Below are 14,831 nucleotides of genomic sequence, written 5' to 3'. Positions count from 1 at the left end.
TGGATTCTCTTTTCTTTTCATGACTTTTATAAACTCCCTCGGCTTTAATTATCATGTCCATGCATGTCGCACATCAACATTTTGGACATTTTGAATCAAATGTCTTAAAGGCATCCCAAACTCAGCATTTCCAAAAAGGAACTCATTATCATCACCCAAACCCACCTCTCTTCTGAGTTTTCCTGTTACTGTTGCTTATATATATACTTATTGTCGCTCTTATTAAAAGATAAATTCCTTTAACTTTCATATTTCATTTTAGTATCTCTAGTACCTAGCACAGTACATGACACATAATTCCAAATTGCTCTCTAGAATGGTTAGATCAGTTCATAATTCCACCAATATTGCATTAGTGTCCCAATTTTCTCACACCCCCTCCAACATTCATCATTTTTATTTTCTGTCATGTAAGTCAATCTGATAGGTGTGAGATGGTACCTCAGAATTGTTTTAATTTTCATTTCTCTAACCAATAGTGATTTAGAGCATTTTTTCATAGGACTATAGATAACTTTGATTCCCTTCTCTGAAATCTGCTTGTTCATATGCTTTGACCATTGACCAATTGGGAAATGATTCTTACAAATTTTTAATCAATTCTCTGTATATTTGAGAAATGAAGCCTTTATCAGAGAAACTGGTGAAAAATTTTTCTTCTGGTTTTCTGCTTTCCTTCTAATTTTGTTTGTATTGGTTTTGTTTGTACAAAAGCTTTTTAATTTCATGTAATCAAAATTATCAATTTGGCATCCTGTAATGCTCTCTATCTCTGAGTTGGTCATAAATTATTCCCTTGTCCATAGATCTGACAGGTGAACTATTCCATGTTCCCTTAATTTGCTTAGATAATCACTAATTTATGTCTGAATCATGTACTCATTTTGACCATATCTTGTTATATGGTGTGATATTTTTTTCTGTTTTTCCCTTTTCTTTAGAAATCTTTTTAAAATTAATTAATTTATTTTTAGTTTTCAACAATCACTTCCGTAAGCTTTTGAGTTTTAAATTTTCTCCCCCTCTCTTCCTACCTCTCTCCCCAAGATGGCATGCAATCTGATATGGGCTCTACATATACATTCCTATTAAATATATTTTCACATTAGTCATATTCTAAAGAAAAATTAGAACCAATAGGAAGAACCACAAGAAAGAAGAAAGAAAACAAAACAGAAGAGAAAAAAAGCAAGTAGAATACTTCAATCTGCATTCAGACTCCATAGTTCTTTCTCTGGATGTAGATAGCATTTTCCATCATGAGACTTTTGGAGATGTCTTAGATCCTTGCATTGCTGATAAGAGCTATCAAAGTTAGTCACCGCACAATGTGGCTGTTACTGTGTACAAAATTCTCCTGGTTCTGCTCACTTCACTCAGCATCAATCCATACAAGTCTTTTCAGTGTTTTCTGAAGTCTGTTAGCTCATCATTTCTTGTAGCACAATAGTATTCCATTATGTTCATATGTCACAACTTGTTCAGCCATTCCCCAATTAATGGGCATTCCCTCAATTTCCAATTCTTTGCCATCATAGAAAGAGCTGCAATAAATATTTTTGTACATGTGAGTCCTTTTCCCATTTTTATGATCTCTTTGGGATACAGCCCTAGAAGTGCTATTTCTGGGTCAAAGGGTATGCACAATTTTATATCCCTTTGGGCATAGTTCCAAATGGCTCTCTAAAATGGTTGGATCATTTCACAACCCCACCAACAGTGTTCCAATTTTCCCACATCTTCTCCAGCATTTATCATTGTCCTGTTTTGTCATGTTAGCCAATCTGATAGGTGTGATGTGGTATGTGGTCTTTATATAAAGACCAATATATTGGTCTTTACCTAGTTTCTGTCAAACTGCTTTCCACTTTTCCCAGCAGTTTTTGTCAAATACATAAACTGTTAAAGTGACAAAGGAAGAGCTAGTTTTCTGAGTATATTAACACAATTGATCAACTTTCAAATAATTTGACCAAAAAAGAGGAAAAAATCATCAAATCAAAACTGAACAATGTGAACTCATAATAAATAGAAAGTAAAAATAAATATCAGAAACCATTACATAAAATCATATCAAGAAAATTAAGAACTTAAAGAAAAGGATGATTACCTATGAAATTTTCAAATATTAAAGTTAATAAAAACAATAGAGATCTTAACCCTATCTCAAAAATAAAAATAAAGGAAAGCCAAAAATGAATAGCTAAAGGAAAAATATTTCATCCAGATTATTTAAAAGTGAATTCTATCAAACATTGAAAGAGAAACTAATATTATAAAAGTTATTCTCATTCAGTGAGAAAGAAGAAGACATTGTATCAAGCTCCTTTTAAGAGACAAATATGGTGCTGATAGACACACCAAGGAGCAGAGAAAGAGAACTACAGGCCAATCTCACTAATGAATATTGATGTTAAAAAAAAACCAACTTCAACATACAAATGCAACATATTCAAAAGATAACTACTTTCACAAAGTTGGATTTATACCTGGAATGCAAGGATTGTTCATGATTAAGAAAGCAGTATAATCATATAGAGAACAACAAACAATACAGCAAAAACCACATAGTTACATAAACAGACATGGGGGAAATGCTTTTTACAAACAAACTGCCCATATTAAAAAAAAAACTAAAGAGTATACAGTCCTCCTTTCATATAATCAAAAGCATATGTCTAAAATTAAGGGCCAGTAATATCTTCAACAATAAAACCTTGGAAGCTTTCTCAATTAGTACAGGTATAAAGATACATCTCCCCACTACTATTTGACATAGTTCTAGAAATGTTAGCTATAGTCATAACGCAACAGAGAAATTAAAGATACAAACACTCTTAAAGAGGAGATGAAATTATTCTTATATGCAAGCAGAATGATGGTTTACTTAGAAAGTTCTAGAGAAAAAAGAGAAATCAGATGATTAGTATCTTCAATATCATAACTGGATATAAAACACATCTACAAAAGATCATTAGCATTTCTGCAAAATCCTAACAAAAAAAGGAATTGGCCAGAGAAATTCTTTTTAAAATTACTAAAAAAATCTATAAAACAGTTGACATGTAACTTACATATACCAAAAAAAACCTTATAAAACACTATAGGAATAAAGGAAGCCTTTAATAGAGAGATTCATTGTTCAGAGTCAAACTGTACCAAATTAATTTTTAATTTACTTAAATTAATTTACTTAATTTTAATTTACTTAAATTAGTCTGCAGGTATTTTCTATATCAATGACATTGACAAGTGTTTATTTTATACACCAAGACAAAATAAAAACAAACTTTGTTTTGGTAAATAAAAAAAAACATAGAATCTCAGGGGAAATAAGGAGGGGAAAGGCAGAAATGAAGGATGCATAGCAATACCAGATTTCAAGGGATAAGCATAGGGACTAGACCTCTGATTTCATTGATATAGGGAATTTCCACATGAAGAAATTCTCTACCAACACAGATTGATACCTTCTTTGCAACTCAGAATCTTAGCAAGTTGCTAGAAAACATAGCTACTAACTGACTCACCCAGGGTCACACATCCAGTATGTCTCAGAAGTGAGATTTTAACTCATGTCTCTGTCTCAGAGTTCAGCTCTCTATCCATTATTCCACAACTGCCTCTATATCAGATTTCAAACTAAATTAAAAAGCAACAATTATCAGCATTGTTTAGCAGGAGTTAAATATAAAAGTAGGTCAGACTACTAACTAGATGAGCAGAACTAAGAAGCAATTTGAATGCACTTTCAGATCAGTATCCAATAAACTGAAGAACATAAACTACTAGGTGGGAGGGGGTGAATGTTTGACAAGACGTGCTGGCAAAATTTTAAGGAAATTTGACAAAAATTACATTTATACCAGCAGGTGACACCATATACTAAAATAAGTTCCAAATGGAAAGAATATATAAAAAGAAAAGTTCACTTTATTAAAAAAAAATTTAAGTTGGGAAGATGTTTTTTATTATGGCTAAGGGAAAATTCATAACCAATTTTTGTCATTGCTGTTTAATCATTTTTAGTCATGTTTGACTTTGTGACTCCTTTTGGGGTTGTCTTCGAAAACATATTGTAGTGGTTTGCCATTTCCTTCTCCAGTTCACTGTACAGATGTGGAAACTGAGGCAAACATGTTTAAGTGACTTGCCCAGGGTCACATTGCTAGTAAGTGTCTAAGGAAGGATTTTACCTCAGGTTTTTCTGACTCCAAGCCTGGTAATCTATAGAGAACCTACTATGTGCCAGGCACTATGCTAAGCACTTTACAAATATGATCTTGTTTGATTCTCAAAACAACCCTGGAAAGTGGATGCTATTATTATGCTCATTTTACAGATTAGGAAACTAAGGCAAATAGAAGCTAGCTTACTTGCCCAGGATCACATTGCTAGTAAGCATTGAAGGCTGGGACTTGAACTTCCTGACTCCGAACCTGGTGCTCTATCCACTCTGCAATCTACCTCCCTCTGGATTAAAAATATAAACAAGATCACAAAAGACAAAGCAGATCATTTCAGTTACACAAAAATCACAAGGGCTTTGCATCAATAAAATCAATGTTTCTAAAACAAGAAAAGAAATGATCAAGTGGAGAAAAAAACCTTTCCATTGATTGTCTCTGGTAAGATTTATAGCCAGTTTAATACAAGTTAATTGACACAAATACATAAGACCAAGATTCATTTCCCAATAGATAAGAAGTCAAAGGATATGAACAAGAAGTTTTTCTAGAGGATTCTGGGAAGAAGGCAAAGTAGGTCAGAAAATTCCAAGCTCTCCAGATTTTCCCCACTAACAAGACAAAATTGCATCTCAGGGTAAATGTAGAGCAGCAAAATTAACAAGAGTTGGGGCAGAACAGTGGTCCTCCAGGGACAACTGGAAAAGATCCAAAGAAAAATCCTAGGATCAAGGTTTGATCCCTACAAAGCGTAAATACCTTCAGGCTAGTTCTACTGACACAGCAAGTGGCAAGGCCCTAGGCTGGGAAGCAGCCTCAGCCCCAGTCATAGGAATTTTCACCTCCAGGACAGTGTGGGGAGTTGGGCATCTGATGGGGGAAGATTGAGGGGACCTCTTCTGATAAGGGATGCCAGGCCCACCTGTGTTGCCGAGACATGGCCCTGGGTGAGAAGGAACCAGCACATGCCTGGTGAGAGCAGAAGCAGTGGGATAGGGATGCTGCTAGCCGTGGGTACTTACAGGAGGGCAGAGTTCTTGGTTTTAGTTCCAGGCCAGAGGGGAAAATTGAAAGAGGATCTGAGGCCAGAGGCACTATCCCCCATGCCCCAGGACTAGAAGTGATTACAACAATAAGCTGCTACAAATAAAAAAATGAGCAGGCAAAAGAGAAAAAAACCCAACTATAGAAAGTTACTATGGGAATAGAGAAGACTGGGATTCATCTTCAGAGGAGGATACTGAAGCAAAAAAAAAGCCTTTCCTGGCCCAAAGAGTAACATCAAATGGTCACCTGCCTAAAAAGAATTCATAGAAGAACTTTAAAAAGATTTTAAAAATCAAATGAGAGATATTGAGGGAAAAAAAATTTAAAAAATAAGAACAATCCAAGAAAAACAAGAAGATTATGAAAAGAAAGTCAACCAACTGGAAAAGGAGATCTAGAATTGTAAAGAAGAAAATGACTCCTTGAAAATTAGATTTGGTCAAGGGAAGCCAACCAAGGTAATAAATAAATAACAAAGGTAAAGAAATAATAAAACATTTAGAACAGTTATGCTTATAAAACATTATGAAGAAAGATATCAGAAGATTAACATTATTTTTTCACAAAGAGAAAAGATGAGTGTAGGAAAAAACAAATCTGAAGAAAGCTAAGAAACAAATCATTCCAAAAGCAGTTATACATGGTACTGGAAGACAAAAAAGACACAAGACCTAACAGATCTGCCTGAATTTTTATAACTGTGTATTCTCATTATCAATGACAATGTAACCAACATATCTTGGAGAGATTGAACCTTACTTCATTACTGTAAAGAGTTCCTTCTATCCACACAACTTAGGATCTGCTCTCCAATAGAGAGAGAAATGCACAAGATACCAAAAAGCATCTTGCCCAGCATTACGTAGCCAATATGTGTACAGGTGGAAACTGAACCCAGGTCTTTCTGACTCTGGGGCTGGTCCTCTATTGATGATACCATGCTTCTGGTAGGTGATGGATGGGAATTTAAAGTAAAAAAAAACAAAAATAATCCCTGCCCTCAAGAAGCTTTCTTTTTACTAGATAAAACATGGAGCTCTGGACAAAGAACTGTATAAGGAATATAGATAGCTCTGGACAGGTAGTTATGTCAGGTACAGTCTTTGCCTTCTAGGAGTGCCATCAAGAAAGTTTCTAGATTATCAAGGCCAAGTTTAATAAAAGAGGGTAAATCTCTGAATGAGTTAGATTAATGGTAGGTTTTATGTAACATAAGAAGTTTGCTAGCATTCTAACCAAATACAGACATGTTGCCAAGCATGATTCACAGACAGCTCAGAAAGAACAGAGCTTTGGATAACTTTGAAATCCTGTCTGGGAATTAAACCAAAATTATTTGTCTGCAGATCTAATCTATTATTCTGTAGTAAGAAATTTTATTATTATTTTAGAACTTTATTCTACATGCCATTTTCCCACTGATTTTAATAAGCTTATTCTTTAGTTATTTATAAGTAGTTTTATTTTTGTTTATTAAAAAAATCAAAAGAAATCTGATTATGTTATCTGGAACCAGTAAATCAGCACCTGAGGTAGCCAGGCCACTGAGCTGCTAAAGCTACAAAATGACTGGCATTATTTCTTACTTAGTGACAACCAAATAGAGTACAATATTTCACTAAGTTGCCAAAACCACTTTACGTAAGTGATGTGGGAAAATGTTACAGTGATCCTGTCAAAAGTGTTACACCCAGAGAACATCTGACCCTCTTCTCCCTATCTGTCCAAGCTCAATATTTGGCAGGTACAGTATGAATTGCTGAAATTGATGATATGGAACCAAGATACAGGGAGGGCTGTCCCATTGGTTTTAGTACCCAATGTGCTACAACTAAAATCTCTTTTTAAACTGCCATAAAAATGTAAAATAATCTGGCCACTTATTTAATTACTGTAATAAAGAATATCCAGTTGGATACGGGATCAGAGAGCAACTCAATAATTTCTGGCTTCAAGGTGGTGCACCAGTATTAGCTCTTAAGAATCTTTATTTTGTCTTATAAGATGTTAAAGGAATATTAAAAAATCAAATATTATGTATATACCCATATGTGTGTATATATGTGTGTAGGTATGTAGGTGTGTGTATGTATGTGTGTGTGTGTGTATCGTGTATATACAGATATATATATACATTAAAAACTGTTTACCTTTGTCACAGAGGATCTCTTCTGCAAGGTCAAAAAAAAGAAGAATTTCTATACATAGTAAGGCCTTCCAGGTGTCTCTGTTTGCAGATGACAGGGGGCTAATTGCAAAAAATTCCAGAACATTTCAGGACTTTCTCAATGAAATCCCTGAGTACTTAAAATAAATTAGTCTAACAATCCTTGAAGGAGAAACTAAATGAATAAAACATGTCCATTGTAAAGATGAAGATATACAATTGAAAGATAGATTTGGAGTCAGGAATACTTAGGTTCAAATCCTATGCAACAAGAAATATTAAAACAAAATCAGAAGACTGAAAAAATAGAAGAAAATATAGATTATCTCATAGCAAAAACAAATGACCTGGAAAAAATTGAGTAAAAAAAATTTTTAAGAGTAAATGAACTAGAGATGGGTAAGCCAAGGTGGTAGAGTAAAAACAGGAATTTGCCTGAGCTCTCTCAAATTCTCTTCCAAAAACATTTTAAAATAACACCTCAAAACAAATTCTGGAGTGACAGAACCAACAAAAGGAAGAGATGAAATAACTTCCCATTCCAAAACAACATAGAATGCCTACAGGAAAAGTCCATCTCATTGAGGTGAAAGTGGAGTACTGTCCAACACAGCCCACACTTAAGCCAGCTGCAGGCCTGGGGGGTAACTGAATTGGTGGCAGTGACTTCCAGAGCTCTCAACCCACAGATGGTAAGAAGGCTGGATAACTGATCAAAAGGAGATTACTGGGGACACTTTAATGATACAGGGTGAAAGACTCTGTTACATTGTCCATATGGGGATCTGGGATATAGGCCCAGGTCTCAGTTCCAGGGAAAGGAGAGGCAGTAGCACACTAGAACTCACAACCATAGAGGAGCAGGGACCATGGTCACATTCCAGGGTGGGAAAGAGTGCTTGAGTTTGCCCACGGACCATAGCACAAGCCAGGAGAGCAGTGACCACACCTCTCCTTAGATCATACCGCCTTGGAGGAACTGAAAACTTACAAACCTCCAGAGCTAGCTCTGAAAACAGCAGCACAAAAAACCTAGAGCTTGAGACATTGCCCCCTCCACCCCAGGAGCAAAGCACAACTTTAACAAAAATTTGGAAGCCAAGAAATAGACTGGAAACATAAGCAAGCAATAAAAAAAGAACCTGATCATGGAAAGTTGTAATGGTGACAGGGAAGATCAAAACACAAACTCAGAAGAGGATAACAATGTCAAAATAGCTGCATGCCTCAAAGCAAAAAGTGAATTGATCTCAGGCCCAAAATTTACTAGAAGAGCTCAAAAAGGATTTTAAAAATCAAATAACAAAGGTAGAGGAGAAAATGGGAAAAGAAATGAGAGTGGTGCTAGAGAACCTTTTTAAAAAATAAATGACTTGGTAAAGAAAGCACAAAAGTTGGGGAATGATGTTCGAAAATTCACTGAAGAAAAGAACTCCTTAAAAAGCAGAATTGGTCAAATGGAAAAAGAGGTACAAAAGCTGACTGAAGAAAATAATTCCTTAAAAATTAGAATTAGGTAAGTGGAAGCAAATGACTCCATGAGCCCTAAAGAAACAACAAAACAAAATCAAAAGAATGAAAAAATAGAAGGAAATGTGAAATACCTCATTGGAAAAACAACTGACCTGGGAAAATAGATGGAGAAGAGATCATTTAAAATTATTGGACTACCTGAAAGCCATCAATAACCAAGAAAGAGTCTAGACATGATATTTCAAGAATTATCAAGGAAAATTAACCTAATATCCAAGAACCAAAGGGTAAAATAGAAATTAAAAGAATCCAACAATCACCTCTTGAAAGAGAACCCAAAATGAAAACTCCTGGGAATATTATAGCCAAATTCCAGAGTTCCCATGTCAGGGAGAAAATAATGCAAGCATTCAGAAAAAGCAATTCAAATATTGTGGTGTCTCAGTCAGGATAACACAGAATTTATTAACATCTATATTAAAGGATTGAAGGGCTTGGAATATGATATTCTGGAGGGCAAAGGAACTAGGATGACAACCAAGAATCACATACCCAAAGAAATTAAGTATAATCCTCAAGGGGGGAAGTTGATATTTTATTAAATAGAGGACTTTTAAGCATCCCTGATGAAAAGACCAGAGCTGAACAGAAAATTTGATTTCAAATACAAGACTGAAGAGAAACATAAAAAAGTAAACGGGAAAGAGAAACTTAAAAGATTCAATAAGGTTAAACTTTTTACATTCCTACATGGTAAGATGATACTTGTAACTCCAAAGAACTTTATCATTATTAGGGCAGTTAGAAGGAGTATACATAGACAGAGGACATGGGTGTGAGTTAAATATTAAGAGGTGAAAAAGAGGGATGCTTTGGGAGAATAGAGAGGTAGAATGGGGTAAATTATCTGACATAAAAGATAAGAAAAGAAATTTGGTGGCTAGGTGGCACAGTGAATTCAGCTCTGGACTTCAAGGCAGGAAGACCTGAGTTCAAATCCAGCCTTCTATACTTACTGCTATATGTTGCTAGGCAAGTCATTTAGGCTCTGTCTGCTTCAATTTCCTTACCTATAAAATGAGGATAAAAATAGCACCTACCTCCTAGAGTTGTAGAGAGGACAAAATGAGATAACATTTGAAAAGTGTTTTGCAAATCTTAAAGCACAATAGAAATATTAGCTATTTTATGGGAGCTAGATGGTGCAGTGAATAGTGTTAGACCACAAATCAGGAAGACCTAAATAGAAATCCTGTACAATAATAAATATTAAAACAAATTAAAAGACCAAAAAAGAATATATATGTATGTATATATATAATATAAGATATCATATCAAAAAATTTACCTGGAAAAATTGAGGGAAAATATTTTTTAAGAATAATTAGACCATTTGAAAGCCATGACCACACTGTCTTTTAATTGTTGTTTGCCTCAGTTTCCTCATCTGTAAAATGGTGGTGATCTACCAATCAAATGAGATCATATTTGCAATGTGCTTAACACAGTGTCTGGTACATAGTAAGTACTATATAAATAGTATCATGATTTTTATTATCAATTGATACAAAGTGAAATAAGCAGAACTAGGAGATCAGTTTATATATTGAATGGCTTAAGAACTCTGATGTGTATGATTAACCATGATTCCAGAGGATTAAAGAGGAAACATGCTATCCACCTCTTCTAATGGACAGCTGAAATACTCAAAGGAGGATGAGAGACACATATGTGTGTGTATTATATACACACATACACATATGCAATACATATATGTTTAAATTATGTTTTGTGATTACATGTATGTTATCTAGATATTCTAATGGTATATATAATTTTATATGTATAGATTTATGATATAAAGATGTATTTCCTTTTATACATGTAGAATGATTAATTTATATTTCTTTTTATATGTTTTATATATGCATAATGACATACACATGCATATTTTTGTGTTTGTATTTCTTTTTGGACACAACAATACAGCAGTTAGTTTTGCAAAAGGTAATATTTTTGTTTCCTCTTTGTTTCTGCTTATTTTTTCCATTTTTTCTTGTCTTATTGCAATAGCTAACATTTCTATCACTGTATCGAATAGAAATGCGATCATACGTATCATTTCTTATTTTAATGGGAAAGCTTCTAGTTTATTCTCATTACAGATAATTCTAATGTTTTTTAGTATCTTTAACAGGAATGGATGTTTGACATGATCAAATGCTTTTCCCGCATCTATTGAGATAATCATATGACTTTTGTTTTTGTTATTAGCATGGTTGATTATATTTATAGTTTTCCTGATATTGAACCAGCTCTACATTCTTAGTATAAATCCAGTGGTCATAGTGTACAATTTTTGTTATATGTTTCTGTAGTCTACTTGCTAATATTTTACTTAATTTTTTTGCATTAATATTCATTAGGAATATTGCTCTATAGTGTTCTTTCTCTGTTTTGACTGTCCCTGGCTTGGTTATCAAGACCATATGTATATCAAAGAAGGAATTCAGTAGGACCCCTTCTTTTCCTATTTTAAACAGCTTATGTAGTATTGGGAATTACTTGTTCTTTAAATGGTTGGTAGAATTTGCTTATAAATCTATGTGGAACTGGTTTGTTCTTTGGGAGTCCACTTAAAGTTTGTTCAATTTCCTTTCCTAAGATAGAGTAATTTAAGTATTCTTTTTCCTGTTTTGTAATTTGGACAATTTACATTTTTGTAAATTTTCATCCATTTCACATAGATTATTAGTCTTAGCCAAATAGTCCTTTATTTTAAAAATCCATAGCTTTATTTTCAGAAAGTTTTTTCAGTTCTAATCAATAGTCAATACCTGGAAGTTGGAATACGTTGAATAACCTACTAGCATTCTCTAGTAATACAGATTTCAAGAAAAACTGAAAATGTTTTCCTGTTCACAAAAGCATGTGTCAAAGAATAAAACAGTGAATAAAACCTTTATCATAGATTGGAACTCTCTTTCAGCATGTTTCACGTAAAAGCCCATCTGCTCCCTTTCTCCCCTTCGTCTCCCTCTATAAGACGCTGACAGTATTTGTTTTCATGAAGTAGATAATTTTTGTTTCATCTTACACTAAAATTTAAGTTGTTATTTTTTAAATGTTATTTGTTGTATTCAGCAAATAAACCAGAGAATGGAATGTAGAAACTGTCTTTATATTTCATAGTTCCCTTTTCTTTGAAACCTCAGATACTATAATTATCTTTCTTAAAATTAAAATATAATCACTTTGTGTAAAATATACAAATGCACTCATAGCTTAAGAAAATGAAATGAAGTGGAACTTCTGTTTCAATTGATGATACAAACTTTATTTGCATATTAAAAATTACAGTATATGTAGCATGTTTTTGCATTGTTGTTTGTGACAGCTTAAGCACACACTAATGCAAAAAGTACGCAATTAAAATAATCTAGTCTATACATAAACACTAACATAAAATTAGCTAACAGAAGAGACCATCCTACACCATATGATGAGCTATCCAGCACAAGTGAACTTTGATGACAGCCTTCTGTCTGTCCCTCCTTTGGACAGGAGAATTTTAAATTTTAAGTATTTTACATTTATAGTCATAACATTAATAATTATGATATATTTTAAACAAATTTGAGGAACTAGTGGCTTATTTTGTAAATTATTAAGAATTTAGCCAAAACACCCAGAATTTATAAGCAGCCAATGATAGACCTATTAGACATTTTAAGAAGCAAATAGAAGACATCAAAAACAGTTAACTGCTCAGAATACAGAGAGCATGCTACTAATATCAGTATTTAAAGATTTAAAAAATAGATATTTTAATGAGAGCAAAAAGGGTTTGTTCCAACAATAAATAAAATAAAATATTTTAAATGACTTATTTCGCTGTTATCTCCTTTTAAAAGTCTGTACTGATGTACACTTCATAATATAATATATTATTATTATTATAACATACATAATATAATATAACATGCATATTATTCATATACGAAAAAAATTTTTACTGATAGATATACACTGTCACTAGGACACTGAGAGTTAAAGTCACTCGCCCATGGTCACACAGTTAGGGTCAGGGGCCAAGCTGCCTCTCAACAGTTCCTTACATTGAGCTGAAATCTGCCTCCTTGCTGATTATATCTATTATTTCTATTCTCCCTCCTCACCCTTCAAAGCAACAGAGAATGAAAAATTGGATTTTCAAATCCAAATGTATTATTTCTGATGGTGCAAGCATGGTAACTGAGATGTCTAATCTAGGTGGCAAAGTGCAGAGAGCACCAGACTTGGGGTCAGAAAAATCAAAGTTTAAATCCTGCCTCAGATACTTACTAGTTGTGTGATCTTGGTGGGGAAGTTACCTAGCCTTTCTCATTCTCAGTTTCCCCACCTGTAAAATGAAGATAAGAATAGCACCTACCTCTCAGGGTCGTGGTGAGGATTAAACGAGATAATATTTATATATGTGTTCAATCATTTTTCAGTTGTGTCTGAATCTTCATGACCCCACTTGGCGGTCTTCTTGGCAGAGATACTAGAATGGTTTGCCATTTCCTTCTCGAGCTCATTTTATAAATGAAGAAACTGAGGCAAACAGGGTTAAGTGGCTTGCCCAGTGACACATAACTAGTAAGTGTCTGAGGCCGGATTTGAACTCAGCAAGATGAATCTTCCTGACTCTAGGCCCAATGCTCTATTCACTACACCACCTACCTGCCCATGTATTAATTTGATATATACTTATATGTGTATATTGGCAGTGGCTAGAGAGCTGGGCTTGGAGTCAGGATGACTTGAGTTCAAATCTGGCCTCAAACACTTATTAGCTGGGTGACTCTGGGCAAGTCACTGAACCCTATTTGCCTCAATTTCATCATCTGTAAAATGAGTTGGAGAAAGAAATGGCAAACCACTCTGGTATCTTTGCCAAGAAAACCCCAAATGGAGTCACAAAGAGTTGGATGTGACTGAAATTACTGAACAACAGCAATATATTGTACATGCTACATTCAGCATAGAATGTGAGCTCCTTGAGGACAGGACTCATAAGGTCATGGATAGATCTAGCTAGTTTTTGTTCAGTCATGTTCAAGTTGAAGTTGTGTTCAAGTCTTGGTAAAAGTTGCATCTTCTCTAAGACTTTCTCATTCCTCCTTAATCTTAGCACCCTCCCTCTGAAACTACCCCTAAATAACCCTGTGGTGTTTGCACATATTATCTACATGTTGTCTCCCCTTTAAGCCGGGAGCTCCTTGAAGCCAGGGAATCTTGAAGGGTTGGGGGAGAGTTGCCTTTCTTTGTACCCTCAGCACTTAGCACTGTTCCTGGCTAGTAGTACCTACTTAATGAATGCTAGTTGACTGACTGCGTGGAGTCAGAGGATGTAGGTTCAAATCCTTCTGCTGTTTACTGCCTATGTGACCTTAGGGAAATCATCTAACTTCCCTGAGTTTAAGTTTCCTCTTCTGTCCTAACAAGAGCTACTATTTATATGCCTCTTTAAGATTTGCAATGTACTTTACGAAAATTATCTTATTTTATCCTCACAACAACCCTGGGAGCTAGGTGCTTTGTTATCCCATGTTGCAGATGGGAAAACCAAGGCAGATATTGTCTAAGTGACTTAGACCCAAGGTCACCAAGCTAATAATTATCTAAGGTAGGATATGAACTCAGGTCTTCCCAACTCCAGGTTCATCAGCTCTATTTACTGCACCACCTACTGAGGGAGTTGGACTAAATGTCCTCTGAGGTCTCTTTCAGCTCTAGACTATGATATTATAGACAAACTTCACTCTTATTATCATCCCCATTTTACAGATCAGAAAATAGACTCACAAAGGAAAATTTCTTGGCCACCATCACCCAGATTCTTAACTTGTGTTTCTTCATGCATGTTCCCCATCTTCATGTATCTCCTATGCATATATATGTGTTTCCTGGTC

This window comes from Vombatus ursinus, unplaced genomic scaffold (genome assembly GCF_900497805.2).
Source record: "Vombatus ursinus unplaced genomic scaffold, bare-nosed wombat genome assembly UNPS02009062.1, whole genome shotgun sequence".
Lineage (NCBI taxonomy): Eukaryota > Metazoa > Chordata > Mammalia > Diprotodontia > Vombatidae > Vombatus > Vombatus ursinus.
The sequence above is the reverse complement of the archived record's forward strand: the minus strand, read 5'-3'. Positions refer to the sequence as shown.